Source organism: Apodemus sylvaticus, chromosome 2, assembly GCF_947179515.1.
Source record: "Apodemus sylvaticus chromosome 2, mApoSyl1.1, whole genome shotgun sequence".
NCBI lineage: Eukaryota > Metazoa > Chordata > Mammalia > Rodentia > Muridae > Apodemus > Apodemus sylvaticus.
Window position 1 is genome coordinate 136,076,956 of NC_067473.1, and position 19,237 is coordinate 136,096,192.

Below are 19,237 nucleotides of genomic sequence, written 5' to 3' on the forward strand. Positions count from 1 at the left end.
TCATTTGATGTGTGGATTATGTTTTGGGTATTCCAGTTTTCTAGGTTAATAATCACTTATTAGTGAGTGCATACCAGGATTCACCTTTTGAGTCTGGGTTACCTCACTTAGTATGATGTTCTCTAACTCCATCATTTGCCTAAGAATTTCATGAATTCATTGTTTCTAATGGCTGAATAGTACTCCATTGTGTAGATATACCACATTTTTTTGCATCCACTCTTCTGTTGGAGGATACCTGGGTTCTTTCCAGCATCTGGCAATTATAAATAGGGCTGCTATGAACATAGTAGAGCATGTATCCTTATTACATGGTGGGGAATCCTCTGGGTATATGCCCAGGAGTGGTATAGCAGGATCTTCTGGAAGTGAGGTGCCCAGTTTTCGGAGGAACCGCCAGACTGATTTCCAGAGTTGTTGTACCAATTTGCAACCTCACCAGCAGTGGAGGAGTGTTCCTCTTTCTCCACACCCTCTCCAACACCTGCTGTCTCCTGAATTTTTAATCTTAGCCATTCTGACTGGTGTAAGATGAAATCTTAGGGTTGTTTTGATTTGCATTTCCCTAATGACTAATGAAGTTGAGCATTTTTAAGATGCTTCTCCGCCATCCGAAGTTCTTCAGGTGAGAATTCTTTGTTTAACTCTGTACCCCATTTTTAATAGGGTTGTTTGGTTTTCTGGAGTCTAACTTCTTGAGTTCTTTATATATATTGGATATTAGCCCTCTATCTGATGTAGGATTGGTGAAGATCTTTTCCCAATTTGTTGGTTGCCGATTTGTCCTCTTGATGGTGTCCTTTGCCTAACAGAAACTTTGTAATTTTATGAGGTTCCATTTGTCAATTCTTGCTCTTAGAGCATACGCTATTGGTGTTCTGTTCAGAAACTTTCTCCCTGTACCGATGTCCTCAAGGGTCTTCCCCAGTTTCTTTTCTGTTAGCTTCAGAGTGTCTGGCTTTATGTGGAGGTCCTTGATCCATTTGGATTTGAGCAGAGTACAAGGTGACAAGGATGGATCAATTCACATTCTTCTGCATGCCGACCTCCAGTTGAACCAGCACCATTTGTTGAAAAGGCTATCATTTTTCCATTGGATGTTTTCAGCCTCTTTGTCGAGGATCAGGTGGCCATAGGTGTGTGGGTTCATTTTTGGATCTTCAATCCTGTTCCATTTATCCTCCTGCCTGTCACTGTACCTGTACCATCAAACTCAAGGCCGAAATCAATCAAGTAGAAACAAAGAAAACCATACAAAAAATCAACAAAACCAGGAGCCGTTTCTTTGAGAAAATCAACAAAATAGATAAACCCTTAGCCAGACTGAACAAAGGGCACAGAGAAAGTATCCAAATTAACAAACTTAGAAATGAAAAGGGAGATATAACAATGGAAACTGAGGAAATCCAAAAAATCATCAGATCTTACTACAAGAGCCTGTACTCAACACAACTGGAGAATCTGGAGGAATTGGACAATTTCCTTGACAGATACCAAATACCAAAATTAAATCAGGACCAACTAGACCATCTAAACATTCCCATAATGCCTAAAGGAATAGAAGGAGTCATAGAAAGTCTTCCAACCAAAAAAAGCAAAGGACCAGATGGTTTCAATGCAGAATTCTACCAGACCTTCAAAGAAGAGTTAACACCAATACTCTTCAAACTATTCCACAAAATAGAAACAGAAGGAACACTACCCAATTCCTTCTACGAAGCCACAATTACACTGATACCAATGCCACACAAAGATCCAACAAAGAAAGAGAACTTCAGACCAATTTCCCTTATGAACATCGATGCAAAAATACTCAATAAAATTCTTGCCAACCGAATCCAAGAACACATCAAAACGATCATCCACCATGATCAAGTAAGCTTTATCCTGGGAATGCAGGGTTGGTTCAATATATGGAAATCCATCAAGGCAATCCACTACATAAACAAACTCAAAGAAGAAAACCACATGGTCATTTCATTGGATGCTGAAAAAGCATTTGACAAAATTCAGCATCCTTTCATGCTTAAAGTCTTGGAGAGAACAGGAATTCAAGGCCCATACCTAAACATAGTAAAAGCAATATACAGCAAACCGGTAGCCAGCATCAAACTAAATGGAGAGAAACTTGAAGCAATCCCACTGAAATCAGGGACCAGACAAGGCTGCCCTCTTTCTCCTTATCTTTTCAATATTGTACTTGAGGTACTAGCTCGGGCAATTCGACAACATAAGGAGGTCAAAGGGATACAAATTGGAAAGGAAGAAGTCAAACTATCGTTATTTGCAGACAACATGATTGTCTACCTAAGTGACCCAAAAAACTCCACTAGAGAGCTCCTACAGCTGATAAACAACTTCAGCAAAGTGGCAGGTTATAAAATCAACTCAAGCAAATCAGTGGCCTTCCTATACTCAAAGGATAAGCAGGCTGAGAAAGAAATTAGGGAAATGACCCCCTTCACAATAGCCACAAACAGTATAAAGTATCTTGGGGTGACTCTTACCAAACATGTGAAAGATCTGTATGACAAGAACTTCAAGACTCTGAAGAAGGAAATGGAAGAAGACATCAAAAAATGGGAAAACCTCCTATGCTCATGGATCGGTAGAATCAATATAGTTAAAATGGCCATTTTGCCAAAAGCAATATACAGATTCAATGCAATACCCATCAAAATCCCAACTCAATTCTTCACAGAGTTAGAAAGAGCAATTATCAAATTCATCTGGAACAACAAAAAACCCAGGATAGCTAAAACTATTCTCAGCAACAAAAGAAAATCTGGGGGAATCAGTATCCCTGACCTCAAGCAATACTACAGAGCAATAGTGTTAAAAACTGCCTATTAATTCTTAAGCCAAATAATTTCCTCTAGATAAAATCATATCAGTTGGTTCTCTAATATAAAATGGTCAGTCCTGAAAAATACATACATAAAGATAACATCAAGTAGACTGGTCAAGTTATATTTAGAAATATAAATATATATACTTACAATAAAAACTAATGAATTTGAAGGAGAACAAGAAAAGTTAAAGAGTTATAAAGGAGAGTTTGGAGGGATAAAAGGCAAGATAGAATATTGTAGTTACCATTCAGCACAAGAAGTAAAAAATAGTCTATCATCCACTGTGTACTATAATATGTGTCTTGTACATGAATCATCTCTGTGCAAGTAATGGCTGGAAGAATGGTCAGACATTGGAGTGATATTAGCAAAATAATTAATCAAGACAAAAACAAACACAGCTGATTATTTTCTCTTTGACTTTCTCTTAACTCTTTCCTTTTCTCATTTATTTTGTATTAATATTGGCTATCATAATTTTTAGCTTCTACTTTTAACCTTTAAGTATCTTAGTCACTTTATTGTTTTTAGCCTTATTAAAGATTGAGTTGTTATTACATACTTTTCACATTAAAATGTTTGGCAGAATTTTTTGTTATTTTTATTATTACTCTCTCTGGTGAGTGATAAAATGCAAGGTGATTTATTAATAAGATTCCAATAAAAATTATTTATTAAGGATTTATTTATTTTAAGTTAGTACACTGTTACTCTCTTCAGACACACTAAAAGAGCTTTGGATCCCATTACCCTAACCCTAACCCTAACCCTAACCCTAACCCTAACCCTAACCCTAACCCTAACCATGTGGTTGCTCAGAATTGAACTCAGGTCCTCTGCAAGAGCAGTCAGTTCTCTTAACCACTGAGCCATCTGTTCAGTTCCCCATAAAATTTAAAGGAACATCAAATCAACCTCAATTACAAAGCTAAATATGAAACAGAAAGGTACTCTACACATTTAAAACTCAGAACTCTTCAATGGTCAAGTCCAAAAGAAATGAGGATTTCTGAGGAGGACAATAATTCAGCCTTATGAGTAACACAGCAAAGACACTGAAATTAAGAAAAAGTTAAAAATTATTCATCATATATATTGTGTGTAGATTAATATTAACTCCAACAATAAGCATTGTATGTTACATGGTAAAACAACAATTATCCAATGACACACTTTCAAATCAACAAACCATACTTTATTAAGAATAAATAGTATTTTCAAAATAACCACTCAGAGGCAAGGGAGATTAGACCACACTGATCTGTTTAAAAAAATATCCTCCATAGAGATGATTGGAAAGCATTCTGAATACATAATTTGTCATTATATCCAAGCTAGAATGCTATTGCAGTCTAGTAGCGATGCTGTAGACATGTCTACAGAAGGCTAGCTGAGACTTTCAGTTACAAATAGCATCATCTCAAACCACAAGAAGAAATATCTAATAATTAGGACAATATCTGTCTACATGTTAATCGCTATAACTTGGGGACATGTAACTTACTTTTTTGTTGGGATTTGAAAGGGAACATGATCACAGCCTTCAGCGTTCAGCTTCATCTCATTTGTTTAACATGACAGCTTCTTAATTGCCCAAACAGTAAATTAATCGTGTTGTGAAAATCCTGAGAAACTTCAATTGCATAGGTGCTCTGCAAATGTAGTGTATGACAGATGGGTCTATGCAGCTCTTGAAAGAAACATTTTCTTAGTGGATAGTAAACTAATGCACTGTGGAATTCTGTTCTGCTTCCTTCGCAAATAGAACAAAAATTAAAACATATTTGTCTGTGTTTTTCCAGCTAATTTAGAAACTTTATCTTCAGTGCTCTTTAATGAAAATAAAATTATTAGTAGTACTGAATGTTTCTATGTGTTCTGAAACCTCCACAAAGAGAATTGCCTGTGTCTGTGACTTATTTTTCATCTACTTTATGACAACATTGATACCCAAATTCAGTTATTGATGTTACACAATAAATCTGAATTTTTAACACAAGAATGTTTGGTTTTGAGGAATTTCCAGATTCAGGAACTGTTTCCTAAGTGTTTGGTCTTTTTCTTATGTATATGGATATCATCATACATTATTTTTGTCTTCCTTTATTTGTGCATATGTCCTTTCACCTAGCTATCAGATCTTTATACATATTTCCATGTATAATATACCTACCTATTACCTATTTTTCAATAGTTTGTCATCTGTCTGCCTGCCTGCGTACCTGTCTGTCTAACTAATGTGAAAAGGTCCTGTTATTTTGCCCAAGCTAGTCTTGAACTTGAGATTCCTGCTCTACCTCAAACTTTGAGATTAGAGTCATGGACTGCAATATCCTGTTTTACCATAGCATTAAGTAAATTTAGAGACTATGAACTTTCAAAGGTTCTTCACAGTTGTTTTCATTTATTTGACCAGCTGTCTTTATAATTTCCAATGTTGACCTCTTCCCCTTGCCCTCATATTGAGTTAAATAAGTGGAGAACAGAATACATTCATAGACATAGTATGTCTCACTTAGGTTAGAATGTATACTGAAATCCTAAGATTAAGATTTTGCTCTTTGTTTTGCATTACAGAGTAGCATTGTGTTGACATAAAAATTTGTGAACTCTACAGAATACTCACTTCTGTTAACCAGGTATATAAACTTGAGAATTGACAGATCTTCAAGGCTTTCACTGACAACGACAACACCAACTCCACAAACACACACACACACACACACACACACACACACACACACACATATATCTACTTAGTTACTAATAGTGTAGAAGACTTTTTTTTTCTAGTTCTGGGTTCAAACCCAGAGCTTTGAGGATATTTGGTAAGTGCACTAGTGCTGAGTTACAATCAAAGCTTAAGAAATGGGAAATTTATTAGAGATTTTTCTGATACTAGAAGGTAACATGGTGTTCTGAACAGAAGGGACTTATAATTCACTGATACCAGCTTTTACCCATAGCTTCCCTAGCTACGAGGTGTCTGAAGGTGGTCCGTTTTCTTCTAAGTGAAGATAATAGATTCATTGATTGACAGATACAGTAGAATTGTTATAAGATCACAGGTTCTATTGATTTACCTGCTGAATTTACTAGCCCACAGTATAATTAATAAGAAAAGATGTTTGTTTCTTTGTTTGCTTTTCTATTCTATTTTTGTTTGTTTTAAAGTCTGGGAACTACAAAGCTACTTTGGCTGAGGAAGCAATTCAATCATTCATTAGGAAAGAAAAATGGGCTGTACTGTGCTTCACTATTGGCACAGTTTCTCAGAATTATTGGTGAATTATGAATTCATCACTTGAAATGTTTGTGTTTAATCTTCCTAAACAGAGATTGCTACTTTCTCATTCATTCATTTGACAAATTGAACACTGATTCTCATTAGCATAGCAGTCATGTAGCAGTGAACATCTCATTCCATTAATAATTCCTTTATTAGTCAGTAGGTCAGTCAAGAGGATATCCCTGTGCACCATGAGTGTGTCTGGTGCCTGTGAGCCCAAAAGAGGATTTTGCTTAACCTGGAACTAGAGTTATACATGCTTATGAACTATGACTTGAGTACTGAAAACTGAACCTGGGGCTTCTACAAGAGCAGTAAGCACACTTAACAGCTAAATCATATCTCCTGACCCATGAGATGACAACTTTTAATGAGTAGTATTAGAATACAAAAATGGAGCATTTATTGCAGAGTAATATCATAAATCTCCAGAATTCTACTTCGCATTAATTACTTAAAGGGTAATTGTTGTGGGTGGACTTGTAACAAATACATAACCAATATTGATGTGTTGTTACTAACTAAAGTGCATGTCTATCAATTTGTCTTGGTTTTTACTTCATGTTCTAAAAAGAGTTGTTAAAACATCTCATGGTTTCTTAGCTAAATCAGTAGCTCAGACTCCTCCTTGCTTTGGATGATATTGACCACTTAAGGAGTGCTGTTTAATTTTATTGTGATCTACCTCTCCCTTGGGAGAGAATGCTAATTAGACTATGTTTATAACTTTTGAGAAGAAGAACATAAAGGAAAAGTGCCAGTTTCATCACAAAATATTGTGGTCATGTTTGTAGCACCATGATTTATGAATGATGAAGCTGGCCTTTATTACCAACTAAAGTCATTTTTATCAGGTTTCTTTACTGTGAAATGACACTTTGGGTCTCTTTTCAGACTTACTTTTTTCAGCAAGGTTAATTGTGCAGTCTACTGCTTATGAATGTGAAGGTTTGTTTTCCCTCCTATAGCATATTACATCTACATAATTTATTTAGAATTCAGGTTGAGAGATTTGATTCTATTCGATTTATTAATTTTCAGTAAATCAGATATACCTGTACAAACTTATAAACACTTATTTTCCACTTGGGGTTGTAATTTTATACTTTGGGTTATAAATCCTACTGTGCTCAAGTTGTTTCTGTTTTCAGTCTTGCGACCTCATTTCCTGGCTCCTAGTCCTCTTCTTTTTCAAAGCTTCTCTTCATAGTTTTAATTGTATCTTATGCATGCATGTGTGTAAGGGAATGTGTGTGCCTGTGCTAGCGTCTGTAACTTCTGCAGGTGCCTGAAAAGGTAGGAGGAGAATGTCAGATGCTCTGGTGTTTGTGTTACCAGATGTAACTTGGCTAGGTAACTCAGCTCAGGCCCTCTGGAACAGCAGGAATAACCCTGAACTGTGGAGTTATATCTCTATCCTCATCCTGTTGAGTGCCTTTATAACTTCCTGATTTTATGGTATCACAAGATATTTCAGGCTCAACGTCTATGTTTCTTTCCTAAGTATTCGACCTAATCATCTAAAATATTTATGGTCTTTTTGGTTGGAAATGATACTAGAATCCAATATCTGAGACTAGTTCCTTTCAAACGACAGGGCTGGGTCCTCTCTGCAAGGCTACTGACGGTGTAGAGTGCCAGTGTGGACAAATTGGTTTTGAGAATGTAAGGTTTCATTAGTATTAATATTCACTCTTCTGGATTCTTCCTTATTCTAGGTCCAGAAGCTTATGGCTTCAGGCAAATTATTACCTTATGTAATTAGGTGAATGATTTATTGCTAGCACTTCCTTCTCTGGCCAGGCAGTCACAAGTCTCTCACTGGCTGTTTCTTTGTGAGCCAGAGAGAAAGGAAAGGAAAATAATTAAAATCCTTTGTTCAGGCAAGTATACACATGCACACATATATTCATATACTCACACTCTGGTCAGGCCAAGTCATCTGTCTCAACCAACTTCACAAGTATTTATACATGCTTACATACATACCCATGTACTTAACAAACATATACATTTTGGTGTTTGGATGATGGATGGATGAATGGATGGATGGATGGATGGATGGATGGATGGATGGATGGATAGATAGATGGATAGATGGATAGATGGGGTAGAATTTCCTAGGCCAATCCATCATCTGCATTTCTTTTCTCTACTTTTTTTATAGACAAATGTTCTTAGAAAATTATCTTGTAGATAAACTGTTACACAAAATGAAGTTACAAGACAATTTTGATATTAAGCTCAAAGTAGTGTTTCATTTTATATGCTCATTATAAATTCAAAGCAACAATTTCACATGGCCTTGTCTTATCACATTACATATCTGTGGCTTCATACTTGGAACTGAATGCTTTACCTTAAACACAAATTTGTCATAAGCTTATATCTCCATACGTTGTAATATGAAAGAATAATAATATTCTTATTATTCAACCTTTTTTGAACTAGTATAAGGAATGGGCACATTCTGTTCTTGATTTTAACTTTATTACAATAATTAGCAAATAATTAAAATCATCTCTTTATATTTTCTTCCTAAGGTTATTTGAATCAAATCAGGAACTCTATAAATTATTATTCATCTAAATAGCATTAATTCATGGAAGCTGATCTTCAGTTTGATCTGCAGGAAAACTGCTCAATAGGAAGGACTAATGTTCAGGAATTGTTAGGTTATGTGATTGTGATAACAAAATGGCATATTGGTTGTTACCAGAAGCAATCCAATCCTAATATAAAGTTTGTTTGGGTCCTTGCTTCTCAGAGCTCAGCTGTCTTAGTCCATGCAAAAAGGTAAGCCACCTCCAGGAGGCCACCTGCTAGCCTTAGACTTTCCAAAATGGCTCCTGACACTTTGTATTAATTATCTACCCATTTTGTAAAAAAGTATCTGAATCATAAAAATTTCAGTATGTGTTCTTATTTCTCTGTCTGCCATACTGTAGCTAACTGGTTTGCTCTGTTGTAACTCATTTGCTTATTGGTAATGTTCCATTATGAAACTACCCAACACTCCTTGTGGGTTTTCTTATGGAGACCATGCTATGCATGAAGTTCCATAGGTTAAAATCATGCTACTTATTCTTTTATTGTTTTTCAAGAGTTATTTGTGTGCTTTTTATATTTTCCACATATTTTATCATAGAAACAAGAATATATAATTCAGTTTTTGTTTCTTTTTCCTCCTTTGCTGAAAACAGATTCTTTTTCATATAATATATCCTAATTATAGTTCCCCCTCCTTCTGTTCCTCCCAGCACCTCTCCATTTCCTCTCCCTATAGATCTAGTACATTTCTGTTTTGTAAAGGCTCAATAGAGGCCCCAACAAAGGAAAACAGACAGGGGTGGGGGTTAGGAGGAAGAGGGGAGTGTGTTGGGTAGAGGGGCATATACACGGAGACAGGGGGTGAGAGGAGGGGTAGGAAATCTTTGGGGAGGAGGCTTTTGGGAGAGGGAAAATTGGGAAGCGTTTTACCATTGGCAATGTAAATGAAGAAGATAGTCAATAAAAAAATAGAAAAGATTAATTCTATAAGAAATAACCATAAAACGTCACAAAATATAAGATGATACAGAAACTATCATAACAAAAGTAAACATGGAAACACAACAGGAAATAAACCCTATGAATGGGCAAAAGGATTACCACCTACTTGTTCTCATAATCAGGAGTAGCATAAAAATACTAAACTAATAATATGATATACATTCAAAGGACTTAATGTAGAATGGTGTAGGGCCTGCAATGATTCAATCTCTGTGAGCTCATCTGTCCCTTGTTCTCCTGGTGTCCTCCATCTCCTCTGGCTCTTCAAAGTACTCTGCTCTGCCTGCTCTTCAGAAGGCACTCCCTGAATTCTGAGGGGAAGAATTTGATGGAAAACTCTACTTAGATTCTCTCCCCTAATAGTATCTGGCTGTCATTCTCTGTATATGTTCCCATCTGCTAAAGGAGGAACCTCTCTGAGTATGACTGGAAAAGGTACTGAATTATTAGTATAGCAGTAAAGTAGGAGTAATTTTCCTGATATAAGTTTTTACAAATTAATAGTGTTTGGTTTCACTCTAGGTATTGGCACAATCTAGTCTGGTTTTTTGTTAGCCTAAGCAATGTTGGGCATGGGCTTGCTCTCATGGAGTGCACTTTAATCCAAATCAGACACTGGTTGGCTACCCTCACTAGTTTTGTGTCACCATTGTCCTAGCATATTTTTATAGACAGGACAGATTATGGGTCAAAGATCTTAAAGCTATGTTGGTGTTGAATGTTCTATTTTGATAGCCTGCTGAGTATCTTTCTGCATAAGAGACTAGAAGGTAGGAGGGAAGACTCCATGTAGGCATGAGCTTAGTACTCCATGAGTTGTATGGATATTGGCATTAGCTTTGGTGAACCAACGTCAATTTAGGGAGAAAATTATTTGTCATAACAACACTATGAGTTGTTAGGGATATCCATAAGACCCCCTTGACCAACAACTCAATCAAATGGAACCTAGTCTTTCCATTTAAAGCCTTGCATGGAAAAAAGAGGTAACCAATTTGATATGCTTCCACTTGGTGCCTACTGGTGTTCAGAAGGCATCTCCTCTGTCATGCTGTAGTGTCTATTCCTGGTTGTCAATGTGACTGTATCTGGAATAAACTGCAGTCCAGAATTGGAAGGGTCACCTGTGATCCAGATCTTGAGACTGGGAAATACAAATTTCGGACCTGGATCTTGGCATGAAGATCTTGAGGATATGAATCCCAGGAGACTAAGGCAAAGAGATCTCTGAGTTCAAGGTCATCTGGGACAAAGCACGTCCCAGATCCAGGCATTGTAGTACACACCTTTAATGTGGGCCACATCTTCTGCTGGAGACCAACATAAAGACAATGGAAGAAGGAAGACACTCTTTGGCTGCTTGCCTAGTGGAATTGAACAGCTGCTAGATCCTGGGACTTCTATTCACAGCTGCAGATGATCATTGTTTGGGAGTTGGACTACAAAATGTAAGTCATCAACAAAGTCCCTTACTATATAGAGACTACCCATAAGTTCTGTGACTCTAGAGAAGCCTGATTAATACAAATACACTGAAAGCTATTCTCAACTTTATCTTCCATAGGTTCAATGAATCAGGTCTTCAATGCAATTGGACTTAAGTTTTGTGCAGGATCATTAGTATGGACCTAATGACATTATTCTATATAAGGATATCCAGTTTGACCAGCACTGCCTATTGAAATTGGTGTATTTTTATCCAGTGTATATTTCTGGCTTTTTTTTTAATCAAAAATCAGGTGTCCATACATATATAGAATTCTCTGTGAGACTTTTATTTAATTTCATTGATCTACATGTCTGTTTTTATGCTGATAACATTGTATTTCATTACTATAGCTCTGTAGAACTTGAAATTAAGAATGGTGAGACTTCTAGCAATTTTTTATTGTTGAAGGTATTTTTAGCTGTTTTGATTCATTTTTGTTTATTTTGTTTTTCCATTTGAAGTTCAAGATTGTTCTTTCAAATTTTGTAAGAATTGTGTTAGAGCTTATATGGGGATTGCATTGAAACTGCAGATTACTTTTAGAAAAATGCTAATTTTTACTATGCTAATCTGATCCATCAATGAGCATCTGTCTTCTCATGCTCTCTTCAATTTGTTTATTCAAAGATTTGATGGATTTGACATATTTATCAAACACATGTTTTATTTGCTTGCTTAGAGTTACCACAAGGTATTTTATATTACTTAAGACTTTTATAAAAGGTGTTGCTTCCCTGATTTCATTCTCAGTTTATTTTCCTTTGTACATTGGAAGATGACTGATTTTTGTGAGTCGATTTTCTATCCAGCTACTTTGCTGAAAGTGTTTATCAACTGTAGGTGTTCTCTGGAGGAATTTTTAGGCTCACTTATTTATGTTATTATATCATTTGCAAATAAAGACACTGTGACTTCTTCCTTTCCATTTTATATCCTTTTGGTCTCCTTCAACTGTCTTATTGTTCTAGCTTTTATTTGGAGAACTATATTACATAGATATTGAGAGGGTGTATAATCTTGTTACTCATAATTTTAGGAAAATCACTTTTGGTTTCTCTCCATTTCATTTGATATTGGTTCTAGGATTCTATATATTGTTCTTATTATGTTTAGGTATGATCATTCTATCTATAATCTCTCCATGATTTTTATCATGAAGGTATCTTGGATTTTGTCAAAGGCCTTTCTGAAACTCATGATAGGATCATGTGGCTTTTTTTTTATCAGTTTCTTTATATGGTGCATTATCTCTATTGATTCTCGTATATTGAGCTATCCCTTCATATATGAGGTAAAGCTCATTGTGTATGATCTTTGGATGTACTCTTAGATTTGGCAAGCATGCATTTTGTTGACTATTTTTGCATCAATGTTTAAAAGGAAAATTGGTCTGTAACTCTCTTTATTATTTAGTGTTTATGTCATTTGAGTATCAGGATAACTGTGGACTCAAAAAATGAACTTTGGCACTGCTCCGTTAGTATTTTGTGAGATAAATTGAGGAGTATTGACAGTAACTCTTTCAATTTTGTAGAATACAGGCTTTTAAAGTATGTCTTTATTATTCTCTGGATTTTGTTGTCATATCCACCTTTTATCTTTTAGGGATTTGTTTTGTTTTGTCTGTGCTAGAGCTTACTCTGTAGGCCATGTTGTCCTGGCCTAGAACTTGGAGGTCTCCTTGCCTCCATCTTCCATGTACGTGGATTAAAAGTTTAGGCTACCATTGACAAGCTTACCTTTTCAGTTCTGATTTTGCTAAGTAGGAGATTCTTCTTTCTCTTTCTCTTAGTTTGGATAAAGGTTTATCTCTATTATTGATTTTTCTCAAAGACAAACTCTTTCTTTTTTTTTTTTTAACCGATTCTTCATACCATTTCCTTTCATTTGCTCCTCATGGAATGTGATGACTTCTTTTTGCTCTAGAGCTTTCAGGTGTGCTAGTATGAGAGATCTCTGCAGTTATTTTGGGGGGTTTGACTTTTGTCTTATTTAGTTTTTGTTTTGATTTCTGTAGACATTTAGTACCATGAACTTTCCTCGTAGCAGTGTTTTTATTGGGCCTCATAACTTTGGGTTTGCTGTATATTCATTTTCATTGAATTCTAGAAAGTCTTTATTTCTTCATTTCTGTCTTGATGCATTTTTTTGTCCAGTAGAGATTCATTCAGTTTCCATTGCAAGTGTTCTATTGTTTCTGTTGTTGCTATCCAGCTTTAATCTACAGCGGTCTGTTAGGATACAGGAAATTATTTCAAATTTCTTGAGAAAAGACATTTTCTGAGCAGTTATCTTTCCTAGAACTCTATGCTTTTACATAGTGGAGAATTTTGTATATTTTCCTAGTTCTTATTGTTTGTGTTTTTGATTGTTTATTTTTGTTAAAGAATCAAGCTTTTGGTTAAATGTGAAATCTCATCAACACAGTTGTGATTACATAGATTTTCAAAATTTGCCTTCTTGCACATATTTTAAAGTTTGTGTTTTATACTTTGGCTTATCATTTGTTTTACATTAAATTCTGTGAAAACCTTCATTTATTGCCTATGAGCATCAAATTATTCTGGCATCTGTTGAAAACTGTTGAATTCTACACTCCATAGCATTCACTTCTTGGCAGAGACATGTGAAACACATTATCTTTTCCTGAAATTATAACTTTTCCATTGTTCTATTCTTCCTCCTTCTCTACCTCCTCTTCCCTCTCCTTCTCCTCGTCTGATAACTCTTCCTATGCTACCTCCTATTTTACTTCTTCTAATAGCACCATCTGTCCACTATGTGGTTAATGCTTTGTCAGAAAATTTCAGTATTTCAGGTTATTCCAAAAATCCTGCTTATTTTCATAATCTATTGGTTATTCATTTTGTTATATTTAATTTCTTCTTAAACTTTGGGATCTGTTTATCTTTTTCCACAAAATAGCTTTCTAGGGTTTTAATTGATAGTTATAAAACTCCTGATCACTTTGAAACAATTCAAATAAAAATATTAATGTTCCAATAGATGTGTATAGAATTGCTATTTAATTTTAACTTCTCTAATTGTGTCCATGAATGTAGATTCTGCATATATATATGTATGTATATATAACTACATCTGACAGAGCATGTATATATGAGTATTACTACATGAGTGCATGTACATGAATATATGTATATATATGTGTGTGTGTGTGTGTGTGTGTGTGTGTGTGTGTGTATGTGTGTGTATGTGTGTGTATGTGTTTGAGCCTTTGTCCTAATATAATATATAGTCAGATTTTGTTTACATTTTAATAGGCACTGGTAATTTAAAGAAAGTAATAGTCTTCATAATATTATTCTTACAATTTGTAAGTTTTTTGAAATTCCTTTTTAGTTATAGATTATTTAGGCTTATTCATTGAAAATTTTGTAATATATAAGCAATAATAAATGTATTTCATCCATATAGTATACATAAATTCTTATGTACATATGAATACTCTTAAATTACAACTTTAGCAAAATAAAATTATTATATCCTTACCTGAGCTTTGCTGTCCACTACAATGCTGGCTATGAGCTATGACAGGACTGTACTGTGCTTTTACCTATAAATGTGAAAACAAAAGATTCTCATAGTAATTTGATTTATTAGATTATTTTTATTATGCATACCTTTTGTGTGTGTCACTTGTTATGATTATAATAGATATTTTCCACTTGATAAATACTTCATATTTTCACATATTCAATCTGTAATATCTGGGAAAAAATCATGACCAGTTTTTTACAATTTACTGTCATTAGGTTTTTTAACTACATGACAAGTGAGACCCTGTGATCCGGAGTAGTTACTCAGAAGCAAATGAACTATATATTATTTTGATTGATTTTATTTTATTATTATGTTGCTTTGTTTTGGTATTTTTCTGGGGTTGTTTGTTCATTCTTAGATTTAATTTCAATTTTTCTGTTTTGTTTTTGTTTGAGAGAGAGAGGGAGGGAGAGAGAGAGGGAGAGAGGGAGAGAAGACAATTGAGGGATAGGGAGAAAAAGGGAAATTGGAGAGTAAGACCCTGTTCCTCTAATGATTACCTAATTCAATCTTCTTTTCTTTTTTATTAGTCATTTTCTTTATTTACATTTCAAAGGTTTCCCTTTCCTTGTTTCCCCTCCAAAGCCCTCATATCCCATCCCTCCTCCCAACATATCCACTCCTGATTCCCTGTCCTGGCATTCCCCTACAATGGAACAATGAGACTTAACAGGTCCAAGGGCCTCTCCTCTCATTGATGTGTGGCCAGACAATCTTCTGCTACCCATACAGCTAGAGCCTTGGGTTCCTCAATGTGGACTCTTTAGTAGGTGGTTAAGTCCCTGGGAGCTCTGGAGCTACTGCGTGGTTCATATTGTTGTTTCTCTTATGGGGCTGCACACACCTTCAGTTCCTTGGGTCCTTTCTCTAGCTCCTCCATTGGGAACCTGTTCTCAGTTCAGTGTTTGGCTGAGAGCTTCCCCCTCTGTATTTGTCAGGCACTGGCAGCGCCTCTCAGGAGACAGCTATAACAGGATCTTGTCAGCATGCACTTGTGGGCATCCAAACCAGTGTCTAGGTTTGGTAAATGTATACGAGATGGATCCCAAGGTGGGGCCGTCTCTGGATGATCTTTCCTTCAGTCTCTGTTTCACACATTGTCTCTATTCTTCCTCCCATGTGTATTCTGTACCCCTTCTAAGAAGGACCAAAATATCCACAAGTCTTCCAATCTTGATATGAGAGTATGTGCCTATTCTTATTGTAATTTGTTTCTGCATGTTCATATACATTTGAGTGTTCTTCCTTTCTGAAGGGAAATGAAGAAGGAGTGAGTCTGGAGGAAAGATGAACTATGTGGGAAAGGAACTAGGGAGAGGAGGGAGGAGAAACTGGTTGTAATGGAATATATGAGGGAAGAATAAAAAATAAATAAAACAATATGATCAATGTATGCTGTATGAAAACATTTTAAATATAAAATTGGTTATACTTGTGTCCTAAAATATGTTTGTGATTGTTTTTTTCTATTTTATCAAAGATGTAGAAAAATTGTAATTATTTTGCCTACTGTTTTTGTAATTTTACTAGTGAGACTGTCTATGATGCTTTCTCTGGATAATTATTGATGATTAGCTTGTCCAACTTTTTCATTGTTATGATTCCTTATTTTATTCAGTCTCTTTGAGAGGATTTTGATAATTTTTACATTTAAAGAAATGTGCCTAGTTATATATTTTCACTGTCAATGAACATCCAAATTTTAGTATTTATTATAAATCATCTCCCATTGCTTTTCCTTAGTGATGATTTAAAAGAACCATGCTTTCACTTAGCTTATTTATTTGGTGGTATCCTAGATTTTATTGCAAATATTTTCAGTTGAATCATTATATTCCCTTCTCATCCATTTGTATTATATCATTATATTTTAATTGCTTTATTACTAGACATTATTAATACTATTTTAACTAATTTAGAAAATAGTCTTTACAACTATAGATATGTTTATTAAGGAAAATGAAATATATTTAATTTTAGTACAATATACAGTTTTAAGCATCCACTGTAAATTTTGTAGTTGCTTTTTTACAGAACAGACTATGACAGTGAAATCTTTCTTCCTTTCTTTTTTCCTTCCTTCCTTCCTTCCCTCCTTCCTTCCGTCCCTCATTCCTTCCTTCCTTCCTCCCTGTTTGCTTTCGTTCCTTCTTTCTTCTTTGGGACAAGGATCTCATCATATGACAGATACTACTTTGGAACTTATTATTTATCTTAGACTCCTACTCTCTTGAACATTGTGTTTTCAGTCATGTGCTCCATAACACTCAGAAACATGCTAAATCTTAAGAGTCTTTTAGAGCTTTTCCATGGATAACTAGATCTAATCAATGGTTTATTTTTCTAATAGCTTCATAATTGATCATTCTAAAAGTAACTCTCTCTTGAGTTCTGGCATTAAAGGCATGTACAACCACAAGAGGACTCGAGATTTTCTTTATCTGAAACTTGCTCTATTTCAGACTGGCCTTGAACTCTGTCCTCTGAGACTTAAGGTGTGTATTAAGGACTTGTTTTATTCCAGCCAGAGCAGCCATGTTGCTGGATATAAAATTCCTCTATAGGTCATCAAATTTTCGGGAATGATGAAATTGCAAATGGATGGGAAATTGCAAATTCTGAATGTGTGCCTACTTTTGTTCTGGATCTTTTATACTTTCTTATAGATAGACTGTAAGGTGAGGAACCTCTGCCTCATACTCTTAATACTACAATGTTGTGCTTCACCTTACACTCATGAACTAAAGTAAGAAACTCAGAAGAAAACAAATCATTTCACCTGTAAACTGCTTCTCTCAGATATTTATCATACCAACAAATATCTGACAAATAGGAGCGTATCATTGCAGCTCCATATCACACACACAACAATCATCCCTTGAATTGACGAGGGAAAAGCTTCAATCAGAGAATAGACTAAGGCTCCAAGCCAGGAAGTCTGAGGGTAGTCATTTTTATTTCCAGGCTAGAACAAAAACACACTGGGAATGGAATGCTTATATTATGTTATAATGTAGTTATTTATTAGAGAGGTTTTCAACTTTAAAACGAGACCTCAATATAGACAACCTGAAGAAACGTAGGATTTGGCTAACTTTGATTTAAAAGAAAACAAAATGCGTCGTGAGCCTTATTTTTTGTAGTTATTGCAAAAAGCCAGTTCTTTTATTTGAGAGAGTGGGTACTCCTATAGGGGTCCTTAGCCACTCTCAATCTGTAGAATATTTCAGTTTCTATTGTGTTGTTTCCAGTTTTACCACTGTGGACAGTCATATGCTAACTATTCTTGCAGCTATATTTTGATCATATACATATTAACATCCTCTATTTTTAGATTTTAGTTACTGATAAAAAAACCCAAAACTGTATATCCAGAAATAGCTAGTCAAATTATCCTCAACAATAATTGTAGGAAAATTATTCAAAGATAACAGGCCGATTCTATGAAGAACCTCTTTTTGTTTTAAAGATATGGTCTCAATCTGACTTCAAATATGCCTTTTTTTTTTCAAAGAGCATAAATTGGAGATTTTACAGTACATTTTCAAAAATTAAACTAACTTAAAGGCTATAAAAATCATCCAAGAAGAATATATAGACTTCTGGAAGTAAGTCTCCATTCTTTTTGTGCTGCGTTACGGCTGCCACTCTCAAAATTCCTGTTGTTCTTCCACTGAAGTAATTGGCAGTTTCTAGAGATAAAAATTCCACATCTATTTTGGAAGTTATTCGAAAGAAAAGTATAAGTTACTTTATTTTGTTCCTTTAAGACAGTCATGAAGCTCATAACTAAACCTTACTTAAATTTAAAATTACTGTGTCTAAAGCTAAACAAACATATCCCTTCAGGTCCTTGTACGAATAGAGTTCTGTCTGTTGATTGTAGAACACATTGAGTAAAAACAGTACTAATCATATATTATTCTCCTTAATATGGTTTTGTCAGGAGTCAGCCCAGGTAGGGTCTTCTTTCTTGGAGGTTCTTCTTGAGGCTGCAGAGGGGGAGAGCATCAGCAAAGGCTAAGACTTTTGTCTTACTAGATATTTAAGGCTGCTGTGGGCTCCTAGGGACTAAGCCACCAGCCAAGGAGTACACATGGCTCCAGGAGAGGATGGCCTTGTCAGGCATCAATGGGAGGAGAGGAACTTGGTTATGTGAGGGCTAGATAGATAACCCAGTTTAGGGAAATCAAGGGAGAAGAGGCAGGAGTGTGTGGGTGCATGGGTGAAGGAACACTCTCATAGAAGCATGGGATAGGGTTTTCTGGGAGGGGGCAAACTAGGAAAGGGAATAACATTCGAAATGTAAATAAAGAAAATATCCAAAATATATTGGATATTACATATCCAATATTGGAGATATATAGATATCAGTATAGGTGTAGGTATAGGTATAGGTATAGGTATAGGTATAGGTATAGGTATAGGTATAGGTATAGGTATAGGTATAGGTATAGACAGACATAGACATAGACATAGACATAGATTTATAGA

The 19,237-nt window shown here is 35.3% G+C and overlaps 1 protein-coding gene across 1 annotated transcript in view; it reads left to right on the forward strand.

Moving 5' to 3' along the window:
* The window catches only part of Cntn6 (contactin 6), a 216,830-nt gene that overhangs the window by 84,486 nt on the left and 113,107 nt on the right, over nucleotides 1-19,237 (forward strand). The window lies entirely within an intron of this gene.